Here is a 12,996-nt window from a genome sequence, read left to right as displayed (position 1 = left end):
GCTGATTATAATCTATAAAACCCTATATAACTTGGGACCAATCCTTCTGAAAGAACATGTTCTCCCCTATGAACCTGCCTGGGTTTTAAGGTCTTGTATCAGTCTCGCCTACATCCAAGGCACGTTTGGTGGGGACGTGAGACAGGGCCTGCTCGGTGGCTGCTCCCATGCTCTAGAACTCGCTGCTGAGGGGAGGCTAGATTGGCCTCGTCTCCGTTATCCTTCTGCCAGGAGGCAAGGACATCTTTATTCAGGCAGGCCTTTGGCATAGAAGCTGGTCTGTCGCTGAAAGGAGTTTTAATTGGTTGGGCGCTGTTTATTTTCATCTTGTGCTTTGAATTGTATTTTTAATTTAACTCTTTTTATGGCATGTTTTAATTAAGTTGCTGTTTTTAATCCAGATTTTATTGTTTGCTGCCTCGAGCACCGTTTTTGTGTGAAAAGGCGGGATGTAAATTAAGAATAGAAATAATAAATGCACACTTAAATGCAGGGCTGGCCTGACTGCACAAGCAGGCCAGACAGTCACTTGGGGTCTCTGTACATTCTGGGGCATGATATGTGAGATCAAGCCCAGCATATTTTGGAATGGTGCAGAAGATGCAAGGATGCAGCTCTCAATCCTGGTTCTTGTGGGTCTTCAAAAGGAGTCTCCGCGAGGTCAGAAGCCTCAGATTGGCTGTAGAAAACTGTTCCGTTGGGTACTGAAGTTATCCAGAGAGTCCTGTTTTAGCCTTCTCTGTGCTGCTGCCCGCTAGCTCTTCCTTCCCCTGTTGTTGCTTGCCAGCGAAAGGTACTTGAAGACATACTGCCTGTGAAGCTGGAACGTGCATATAGCCATCATTGCTGATAGCCATTTCTAGACCTTTATCCTCTATAGTTTGCTAATCAGCTACAGTTTGGAGGCAGAGTAGAAATGTCCTTTTGGTCACATCTAGCTCTTGTGTGTTGCCAACAATCCTGGGGTGTGTGCAGGAGGAAAACCCCTAAGTCTGGGAAACAGCTTTGTTCTTTGGAGGAATGGTGATTATGGAATCCTGTATTTGCTCTGGAGCCTCTAAATCAGGGGCACACAACCTTTTTTTTCTGTTAGTTACCTCTGAGATAATCTGTTAGGGGTCACGCACTGGCAGCAGATAGAGCCAAAGTCAGTGGTGAGTGGGAGCACCACTCTCTCTGACACCCTTTTTTTCTCTCTCACCTTCTTTCTCTCTCTCTCTCTCTCTCTCTCTCTCTCTCTTTGACACCCTTCTGCTGTCTTTCTGACACCCCCTTTCTTTTTTTTCCCTCTCACTCCTCTCTTAGACACCCTTCTCTCTGTCTTTCTGACACCCCCTTTCTCTCTCTCTCTCTCTCTCTGCCCCCTCCCCCCCTCCACTTTCCTCTCAGTTGACTGCCAGGAAAGGGATAGATCATTGCCAGAGGTCTGAAATAATTTCTTGCAGAGTACTTTTTAAATTAGGCAAAGGGCCACCAGTTGTCCACCCTGTCCTAAATTGTCACAGAAGTGCTATGCTGATGGTGTCATCTCCCCCCACTTTTTGTTTTGTTTTGTTTTGCATTAACTGGTTTCCTTGCCAGGGTTTCAAGAATGCTCCAGAGCATTTTGATTTCTTTGCAAAAGGTGTTGACGTATCTGGGCTTCCAGACATAATGAATGGATATCTCCTGTTAATGGACTGTCTTATGAAATGGAATTTGCTCACTCAAGATGTGGTGAAGGCTGCAGTCAACAGCTACTCCTAGTTGCTTGCCCCCAGAACTTGGTAACTGCAAGTAGATGACACGTGAATTTGGAGGCTCCTTCCCCCCCTGCTTTTGTTGTCATGACTACAGAGACTGACCTGAATATTTTACTTTGCAATGCACAGAGGAGATGCATGCCAGGATTGTGCCATCCATAGCTCTTGGCCACAATAAATAAGTAGAACCTCCATGTACAAGGTCAGTATATCTCTAAATTCTAGATGCTAAGGCAAACAGAATGGCCATCATAACTTCCTTATTAGCTTCCTGGACACTATTGGCTGGCTGGATGGCTTTTGGAACAACACTCCTAGAATTGATGGATTTCTGATCCAACAAAGCAATGGCTGGGTTCAGATAACACGATAACCCACACTCAGGGGTTGAGTATGGGTTGAGTGTGGTTTGTCGTTGAACCATGGGTTGTTGTTGAATTGTGGGTCACCATGTTGTCTGAACCCGGCCACGCTAACAGGGCCATGGTTTCTTAGCTGCAAACAACCCATGAAAAGAACCCATGGTTTGTTGCTGGGTTGTGAGCTATGGGTTGTTTGTGATTAACAAACCATGTTTTGTTACCATGGCTGGGTTCAGGCAACACGATAACCACGTTTCAACAACTCATGGTTCAACAACCCATACTCAATCCATTAGTATGGGTTATTGTGTTGTCTGAACCTAGTCAATCTCTTTCATACTTATTTTTCATTTGGCCTTACCAAGAGCAGCTAGGACTAAATCTGACCCTTTGGGGGCTCACCAGATGTCCATGGCACATCTAAGTTGGCTTGCGAGCTGAGCCGTGTGGTTTCCCCAGATTCTGGGGCTTTTCACTTTTTTTTTTTTTGTCTTGACCACAATTTGTGCAAATAGAGATTTGTACAAATTATGGCCACAAATTGTGCAACTTCACACAATTTGCACAAATTTCAGCAAAAATAATGGCTGTAATTTGTGCAAATCATGAAAATTTGTGAAAGTTACGGCCAAAATTTGCACACATGTGTTTTTACGGAAGTTCAGCCAGCTGGCCCAACTCGTTGCACACTGAGTTGGGCCAGCTAGCAGAAGATGGAATGGAGTTCAGGGAGGTGAGCCGACAAAAACTTGTTGAACTCCACCCCACAACCAGATTCCTCTGACGTACCTAGCTGGGATTCTCAAAAAAATCTAAGCTATGAATTCTGATGGGGGAACACCATTGCACAGCAAGAAACAAACAAAAACAAAAAAACACAAGGGCTATTGACTAGTTTTCTTTAAAAAAAATAATAATGGTGAGTGACACTTATAACAGAGGAACATGGCATTAACTCATGTACCTTAATGAAAGGGCCGTTCAGATGGTAATCTTTTTGCCAAAACTGCTGCTGTAGCTTTCTAAAGAGATGGAATATAACAATGGCATAATTCATGTCAGTATTCGTTTTTCCTCATTACTCTGGTGGTCTAATGGGTTTGGAAATGAGAAAAGCGGCAACATTGCCCTGGCGATGGTCCCAGAGGAGTCAGAGGTAGAAGGAAGTTGTGAGTTGTTGGGTGTGTGTTTCTTTTTCCTGCTTGAAACCACAGCTCCATCTGGGGCGGGGGGGGGGGGTTGCCTAGGGATTCTTGAGAGAGAACTGAAACCCTCTTAAGGACATAATTATTGCTTTCCTGGATCTGACCCTGATGATCCGTCTAGGCAACCTGGTGCCCTCCAGATGTTTTGAACTGCAACTCCCATAAGCCCTAGCCAGCATTGCCAGTGGTCAGGGGCTGTGGGAGTTGTAGTCTAAAACATCTGGAGGGCACTAGGTTGCTTACCCCTGAGGCCAACCCCATTAAAATACAGTGTAATATTTAAAAACCATTTACATAAAACACACAAACAGTATGCACGAAGACAACATATATCTAAAAACAACATTGAGCGATCAGCCATAACCATAAACAACTCCAGGACTGATTAAAAACTCATCATATGCTGCCAGTTGCCTGAGAAAAGAGAAAGGTCTTAACCTGGTGCCAAATAGATAACAATCTTGGCTCCAGGTGGGCCTCATTGGGGAGATCATTCCACAGTTGGGGGGCCACCACTGAGAAGGCCCTCTCCCTTGGCGCCGCCTTCTGAGCCTCCATTGGAGGAGGCACCTGGAGGAGGACCTTGGATGCTGAGCATAGAGTATGGGTAGGTTCATGTCAGGAGAGGCACTCTATCAGGTATTGCAGTCCCAAGCCATGTAGGGCTTTATAGGTTAAAACTGGCACCTTGAATCAAGCTCAGAAGCATATAGGCAGCCGATGCAAGGGGGCCAGAGTCAGTCTAATATATTCATACCTTCTAGTCCCTGTTATTAATCTGGCTGCCACATTTTGCACGAGCTGCAGCTTCTGAACCGTCTTCAAAGGCAGCCCCACGTAGACCGCATTGCAGTAATCGAACCCGGAGGTTACATGTAGGTTTGCTGGCTGAGTTCAGGGAAGACCTCCCTTGTTGCCTAGAAATGACGTTTTGCTGGTAGGGAGCCATGATTCTATTTGAGACCTATCAACAGCTACTAGATACTGTCTTCCAGTAGCACAAAGCCTGTTAGGTTTGACAGGCAGTGGAAGCAGTTGAGCTGGAAGCTTCCCCCCAGCCCCTTTCATCTCCCTCCCCGACCCCATTCCCAAAGTGGAGAAGCTGGCCTTTACAAGGATGTTCCCTCAGATTGTTAATTAATATGAGCCAGTTCCCTGTTGCCATGACAGGTGTGTGGGGGAGGCCTATGTCTTGTTCAGTGGGGTCTGGGTGCATGCTGATGGAAGCTTGGCCACCTGTGGTCAGAAATGGCGGACATGTTTAGCTTTCACTGTGACATTGTCTTCTTCTAATGGCCTGGCTGAAACCATCTGCCATTTGGCTCTGCCTCTCCCAGAATGGCCTCCATCACCAGCCATTTCACCTGGCTGCATCAGAGAGAGAGAGAGAGAGATGAGGCAGTGAGGCCCCCTCCATCGGCTGGGCTGGGACTGAGGACTTCCTCAGAACTGCTTTGTGCAGTGGTCACGGCACCTGTATTTCCCCATTTTCCCCTCTCCCCTTTCATGCCATGTCTGTAAAATGTGTACGCGGTCGTTGTAATGGCCTTGAGGGCATTGGCAGAAAGGTGACATAGAAATGTAAGTATGTAAATAAGTTCAGTGCGTATGCGTGAGAAAGTAAGCAGGGCCACTGGGGTGGCCGCTAAACCAGCTCCCTTTCCCTGGTGCCCTCAGCCAATTAATAATTGAGCGTGCTCCTATCCACATAGCCCCTCCCTCCGTCGTCTTTCTTGGTCATACTAAAGGGTGACCCATCAGTGGGCCAATGGCATGGAATATCAGGAACTGACTTAATTAGCTATATGTATTGTTTTCCCTACAGTGTGGCCTTGGACTTAATTAGAAATAGATGTTTTGGACCACACATTTAAGGACTTCTTGAGTAGTGTTTGGGTGGTTTATCTTTGCAAGGGAAGGAGAAACAGGGGAGGAGGCAAGGAGGGGAAACATTTTTACACTGGGACAGCGGATAATAAACCACAGAAGTGAAGCAGAATCCTGAATGAAGTAGAAGGGGGGATTATTTATAATAATGGAAGTCAAACAGAAGGGGGAATAAGTCACGTTAAGGGTGCATAAATTTTTACGATGGCACATAAACAGCCGTCGCACGGCTTGTCTCTCCCCGTCTGTCCTCGCCAATAATGGGGGACGGTGCCGTACATAAAGGAGGATATAATCAGGCAGAGGGAGGGAACGGATGGGAAGGTCTGAAGGATTGATCAGGGGGGGGTACGTTTGTATATCCCAGTGTAAAAGGTTGGCGGCTGACAGGTGGCCAGGTTTTTCTACTGTATAAAGCCATGTGGGGGCTGTCAGCCCCACGCAGGCTGGCTTGTTGCGATTGATGAATTGCCCGCTTTCTTGATTAAACCTTCCGTCACTTAAGAAACAATAAGCCCAGGCGTGGATGAGAGAGAGGAACACATCAAGAAATGTGTATGGAGTGGGGAGAGTCTGTTTTACCTTTTTGCAGATGTTGGGCACAGAGTGCAACGTGTATTATTAAAACGAATGTGGCATTTATAGTGTGTGTGTTTTTTGCAGGAGAAAGGACCTGCAAATTATATGTTAATAATATGACGACAGACCCTTTCCGGGAGAGAGTGGAGGTCTTTTAATCAATTTAATTGGCAAATTAATCAACTGAAGTTTTAGTTGATTAATCTGAAGATTGAGAATTTTTGTGTTGCAGGGTGGTTGGTGTTTTTTTAAATGTAGGTGCTTTTGATTCTGGGGTGTTACTATAATAAGGGATGAATGAAGAAATAGAAACCATCATTTTTCCATCTAAGAACAAATGGTAATTTGTAAAGTCATCTCATGCTTGCTTTAGTACCTCAAAAAGGCACCTATATTGAGGTATTGGAAATATGAAGATTTATTTAAAGATAATCAATACATTGGTTGAAAAGCAGATGACTAATAAACTAAGGCTGCAGTCTTAAAACTACTTACCATGGAGTAAACCCCATTGAACTTAGTGGCTCTTACTTCTGAGTAGACATGTATAGCATTACACTTCAGAATACTCTTCATTGGTTGACCGGCTCTTTAGGTTTACAGTGGGAGGGACAAAGGTGTTGGTGTCGGTTGTTATGTTATCAGTGTGTCTGGCTCATTACAAAATACAAGAGAACAGGTCCCTGTCCCAGGGAGCTTACAATCTAAAAGTTGACACAAGGAAAATAACAGAGGAAGGGAAGAGGAATGAATGAAGGTAGGGGGTAAACAGGGAAAGTAAACAGGGTTTTTACTTAAGTTGCACGCTGTCTCACAGTAGTCATGTACACTGATAATGCCATAGAAATGGGGTTAGTAGAGGAATTGTGGAGTTCTGCATTCGCTTTATTGATTTGTGGATTGGTGGGTTGGAATGTGATCTGCTTTGGAATATGCACCCCTGGCAAACTCTACAAGATAGTCTGAGGGCTACCTTTAATTAAAAAAAAAATCAACAGATTTTTCTAATATCGTGGGGGCAGCCATCTCCCCACCCCCCATAACATCCCTGTGCAGAACAATATGTCATCAGGTCCCATCTTCCAGGGGCCATTTCTAGCCCCATTTCAACCCAACCCTATAGTGGCAGCTGCCCTTTCTAGATGATTAAATTTTATGCCTCCCACTGCAAAAAGCAGTCCCAAAGCAAATTACACACACACATACAGATAGCTATAATTAATAAAACAGGGGGCAGGGACCCAAATCAATCTAAACCATAATTAGCTCAATAATAGCAATAGAAATAAACACCACAAAAGCAGTCCATAACCATTGGGCCAAAACTAATGAACAAATGCCTTGGAAAATAAGTATGTCCTCTAGAAAAACCTGTTCATTTGAGGGGTTTCTTTAAAAAAAAAAAAAGTGTAGAAGGCAGCCCGCAGACCACCTCATGAGCTTCTTTTAACTACGTTGTTTTTAAAGAATTCTGCACAGATTTTCTTTTTTTTCAAATCAGCACGTTAAGGTGGGATACTCACCTGCGAAATCAGTGTAGATGCAACTGAGCCCATTCCATCCATCCCAAAGTAGAAATAATGATAATAGACTCACACACTACAGACAAGATCTAGCCAGAGTAAAGCAAATTTAATTCCTATTTATTTCAACGGGCAAGGTTTGACTGTGCCAAACTCTTCTATTGCTATCAGTGGGACATAGAAAGTACCTAAATTTGCCTGGATTATAACCTATATTTTTATAAATAAATTGCTTCTTGATCATCCAGAGTGCAGAACATGCAATAATGGGCTCAAGTTACAGGAAGCCAGAGTCCGGCTGAACATCAGGAAAAACCTCCTGACTGTTAGAGCAGTACGACAATGGAACCGATTCCCTAGGGAAGTGGTGGGCTCTCCCACACTGGAGACATTCAAGTAACGTAACAGATTAGAGAAATGCATCACAGTGCGAAGTAACGTAACAGATTAGAGAAATGCATCACAGTATTTGTGATTATTTTTGAAATATGCTTAATCTTAATTTTTTCTGCACCATCGACTTCAATGGGACTTCTGTGCATGGGCGATGGAGCCCTGGACTGCATCCTTTAAAAAGATGTCAAATGGAGGCATGCAAATATTCCATCAAAAGTTTGTGCTAAGTGGACGAGCTTTTTAATACCTTGGCAGCCTTTGCAGTGAAGTTATTAAACAGCTTGTTTCAGGACAATATGTTAATGGTCCCCAAAGGGATGAGGTTTGGTCTTGCTTCCAAAAAATTCTTTGGCTGGAAACAAAAGCCGTTTCAACTGCAAGATGTTCCTACTCTTCACAATCAAGTGGACGCGCAAGCGTTCAGAAAGTTTGATGGACAAATTGTTTTATGACAAATCCCTGACGCTATTTAGGTGCCTGTTGAAAACCTATCTGTATACTTAGATATTTGCTCATTTTAATACCTGACTTGGTAGATTTTCTTTTTTGTTGTTTCTCTTGTTATATTTTATTGTTGTTTTAGTGCATTTTGTACACTGCCCTGTGATTTGATACTGAAGGGTGGTATATAAATATTTGAAGAACAAAAAGAATAAATACATTACTGGGTCTAAGTTGAAACTATTCATTTCTGGTTGCAAACATTTTCTGCAATGCTGAAAAATGCTACTCCCTTCTGTGGCAATTGCAACTTCTCCACTTCTCCCGCAGTAGCTTTTTTGTTTAAATTGCCCTCACTTGCCCTCAGTGATCTCATTTTGCCAGATCTCATTATCTGTCTAGCATTGTGACATACCAGTCCCCGCAGCCTTTTTTAGCCAATCACCTGATGGGGAGAGAAGGGCCATGCTGGCTGGTCCTGCCCCTTCCATCATGTTCCTGTTGGCCCCTCCCCTCACTACCCATATGCAAACAGGGTTCTAAATCAAACAGGGAACCTATGTGTGTAGAGCAGCTTTCCCTCTTCAGACCTTCCCTCCCAGTGCATAGACTCCTGAAAAGTGATTATGTGATCCCTGATTGGGTGGAATCATCCATGGGACTAACCCGTGAAGGGAGGAAGTGGCAGCCAGGAGAAAGAATGGCACTAAGCAGACTTGCGGGGCAGTGTTAATATTCACGACAATATAAACATACTGGAGGTATTTCCACCCCATCAAAATTGACCCAAATCTTCTAAAGTGAGGAATATTCAGTGTGTTTCTTTTGTATGTGTAGCAGCTCCTGGGTGGTGAACTTACATGACACTGTAGCAGTAACCATTGCTGTCTGAAACCTGGTGTTAACACATTGCATATGCATATTGAGGCCTATTTGTAGAATACCTGCATTTGACTTCCAGGCATATCTTTCTCCTATGTGGTTGGCCAATCAACAAATTGGACAAATATATATGGCAATTTACTTTATTTCACAAAATGTTCACGTTGTCTTGGTGCAGAGTTTAGGTCATGGGTGGGGAACCCTTTTTTATTGAGGGCTACATTCCCACAGGGGTAATGGTTGGGGGCCACATGTCAGATGTGGGCAGGGCCAATGCCAAAAGTAAGAATCCTGTCCTGTCCCACCTACCTCTCTCTCTCTCTCTCTCTCTCTGCCACCTCTTTTCTTTCTTCCTTCTCCCTCCCCAGCCAATGGGAATGCCAAAGGAGGGACAGAGTTCTCTTATCAGAGGTCTGAACTGCATGCTTCCAGAGGGCTTCCTCCCCTCATTCCATCACCCCATCTGTTTTTTGTCCTCCCTCCATGTTTTCCTCCCACCCTCCTTCTCCCTCTTGGGGCTCACCCCACATCATGAACAGAAGAGCCCTGCTGGATCAGACCAAGTTCCATCTGATCCAGCATTCTGTTCACACAGTGGCCAACCAGCTGCCTGCAGGAAACCCACAAGCAGGACAGGAGTGCAACAGCACCCTCCCACCCATGTTCCCCAGCAACTGGTGTACATAGGCACACTGCCTCTGATACTGTAGGTAGCCTAGAGCCATCAGCACTAGCAGACATTGATAGCCTTCTCCTCCATGAATTTATCCATGAAATTAAGGAGAAGGCTTCAGGTGCCCACCCTGGTTTAGGTTACCTTGATAGTATTTTGAGACTAGTGTGGTGCAGTTGTTAGAGCAAGGAGAGGAAACCCGGCACCCTCCTGAAGTTTTGGACTGCAACTCCCACAATCTCTGGCCATTCTCCATGCCTTTGGGGGCTGGAGAGCTGTAGTTCTGGAGGGCACCTCTGTTCTAACCACTAAACCCCACCTGGCTCTCAAGACTATAACTAGGGAGAACCAGGCTCAGACCTCCAACTAGCCATAAAATCTCACTGGCTGACATCAGGCTATTCTCTTTCTCTCAGCCCGACCTATCTTACAGGATTGTTGGGATGCTGGACTGGGGCAGGGGGTAAGGGAGAGAACCATGTATGCCACCCCATGCTTCCAGCCCTGGAACCCTTCCACCCCTTGCTTCCAGCCCCAGAGGCCCTGACACGAAACTTGTGAGTGGGAGGGTGGGGGCCAAATTCCAGTTCATCATCTACCCAGCATCAGCCGCCTGTTGAAGGCTCCTTTCCTGGTTAGCTCCATCTGTCCTCTTCCAGTGCCCCTAGGGAGTTGTTGACTTTAAAAACAAAAGGAACAGCAAGCTGAAGACGAACATCTTGGCTCCTTTCACTGTAAAGAACATTAGGTCCCATAGATTAGACTTGAGATGGAGCAGATCTGTCAGCACGCTGAAAAGAAGCTCATTATTCCGCAGATTTGTCTCCCCTTTGTCTACGAGACAATGAATGATGCCAGCCTGAGATCCTTTGTTATCCAGAGAGCTGGGTCTCTCCCCCCTTCCCGCCCGCTTGCATGCCTGGTTTGTTTTATGGCATCAAAGATCTACCGATCCACCGATAAGGTGGCATTCTCAGTTCTGCCTGAAGCACCGATAATTCGACAGCCCTCGCCCTCCAAGGGGCTTCCTGTCTCACCACACGAGGCCTTGATATATCAGGCACTGCCTTGAGGCTGTGTGCATATCATTGGGTTTGCGCACACACACACATACTCCCAACTGGACATGCAGAGGTCTACAAGTTCCTAGTCGGCAACGTTTGGGCAGATAGACCAAGGCCTGTTGGGAAGGCCTGTTTCTGGGGCTTTTGTTCCCTCTTCTATTGCCTGTTTCTGGGTTGCCGTTGAGGGGAAGACATCACCCTGCCTAGCAAATAAATGAATAGTAGGTATAAAGCACTTTGCAGTGCAGTCGTATATGCCAGAGATGGTCAATATTTGGCCATCTGCACCCCCCTGTCCCCCAAATACATTTAAAAAATATGCTCCAGAGCTGCTGTGGCACACCAAAGGGGCCAAAATTAGCTTGCAAACAAGCTTGTTCTGACCCTTTTTGGCACTCCATAGCCACTATGGATGCCATTTTTAATTATTTTTAGGCATGGACGTGCAGCCCGTGAGGGAGGGCTTCAAGGGATTGAAATGGCCATAGACCACCTGAAGTTGCATACCCCTACTATACATGCTTCCCTGTGAGTCCCAATGAAGACATTGGGACTTCCTGCCGAGCAGATGTGCACTTCTAGACTGTTCAAGGCACGTTGCAGAGGTTACCTCAGTCCTTACAAAATCCTGTAAGGGAAATAGGTATTGCGATCTCCACAGTGCAGATGGGACAGAGTGAAGATGTGATGTATTTATTTCAAGTATTTTTTAGCTGCTTTTTTAGGGATACACCAGCATCTTCCAACCTGGTGCCCTCCAGATGTTTTTTGACCAGAAGTCCTGACCATTGGCCGTGCTGGCTGAGGCTGATGGAAATTGAAGTCCAAAATATCGGGAGAGCCCCAGGTTAGGGAAGACTAGGCTATGCCCGCCCAAAGTGGCATAGCAAAAAAGTGAGAAGCAAGGTACAATTTTAAAGCTGGTCACACCAGAACAGAATTAGGAACTTTTTGGTTCATGGCTCAGTCTCAGCTGCTGTGCTACTCTAGTTCTCACTTGATGCTGCATTTGGTCCTTTGGCTTCCAGTTGCTGGTCCCTATAATAAGTTACTCTGGGGACTTTATAGCAGGACCTTTACTCAGGACCTGAGTGCTGTCGTCATGCCCATACAATGTTGGGAAGGAGGCTACAAAGAAAATGTGCCACAAAGAAAATGGCAGCTACTGGAGACACATGGGTATTTGTCCGCACCCCAAGGTGTGTTGGCTGGTGTTATAATTAAGCCATGTTGTTATACTTGTAATGCTTGTAATATGCCACTAGGTGCCACTGTTCTGTTTATTTGTACTGCTAACAGTATTGAGAGCCCCTACAAATTACAACTGTTGTCCGTAATACACTTCCTCCTCACAAGGAAGGAGCTTCCAAGATGTAGTCTTGTTACTACATAAACTTTTATTTTTAACATCAGTTTTCCTGAAGCACTAACACTTCCGTGCCACAAACGCCAAAGCTGTATGCTGTAATTAGAAATACGATCGTAGCAGACATTTGTTTCTCCTTGTTTCGACCTGTGTGGTGAACCCCTCACTTCCTCCCTCTGTGTAAATCAAACTTTGGAAAAGAGGTATCCTGGCCAAAACATAATCATAAGGCAAGGTCCAAATTCTGAGATAACAATTGTCATGGAAAATTAAATATCCAACCCATGGTTTGGTAACAGCTTTGTTTCAAGCCTGGGTCTGTTCAGGTAGTTTGGCATTGATTAATGAGCATTGGTGGCAGCTTGAATAGAAAAATCGTCCTTTCTCCATTTGCTTTCAAGAGAAGGAATGACTAAAATCTCTGATTCGCATTCCGTTCCCTCTCTGTAATTTTCCCCTGTGTTGCCAAAAAATGTCGGTTGCTCCCTGCTCCGGCACTATATGCTCTTCAATAGGCATTTAAAAATGGTATCTTTTATCTGCTTGTGATGAGGAAAGACATTTTAATCAGGGCTTAGTCATATATTTCCCCCAAAAACTATTGTTTTAATTCATCACCCCCCTCCCCAGTTTTCAAAGATAATTAAATAGTTCACTAGGCACAGTGTGCCACCTTTATTAACATAGGTAATTTTGAAAGGAGGAAAAAAGAAAAGAGATGCCATTGTTTTAATTCACTGCAGAAGAATTGCTTTCAGCTTCATCTTGCAACATAGTTTCTGGGAGTTATTATAATGTTCTTCTGATGTTCAGAGGTGTTAGCATTGAGACTGAGCCCAAATTCTTCCCTCTGCCCTGAATTTTGCTATCCCATTC

The 12,996-nt window shown here is 44.8% G+C and overlaps 1 protein-coding gene across 5 annotated transcripts in view; it reads left to right on the top strand.

Annotated features, from left to right (window-relative positions):
- The window catches only part of MVB12B (multivesicular body subunit 12B), a 117,030-nt gene that overhangs the window by 46,028 nt on the left and 58,006 nt on the right, over positions 1–12,996 (top strand). The window lies entirely within an intron of this gene.

Source organism: Heloderma suspectum, chromosome 14, assembly GCF_057233095.1.
Source record: "Heloderma suspectum isolate Gila_16-S chromosome 14, 16-S_ref, whole genome shotgun sequence".
NCBI lineage: Eukaryota > Metazoa > Chordata > Lepidosauria > Squamata > Helodermatidae > Heloderma > Heloderma suspectum.
This window is presented reverse-complemented; position numbering and strand designations above follow the sequence as displayed.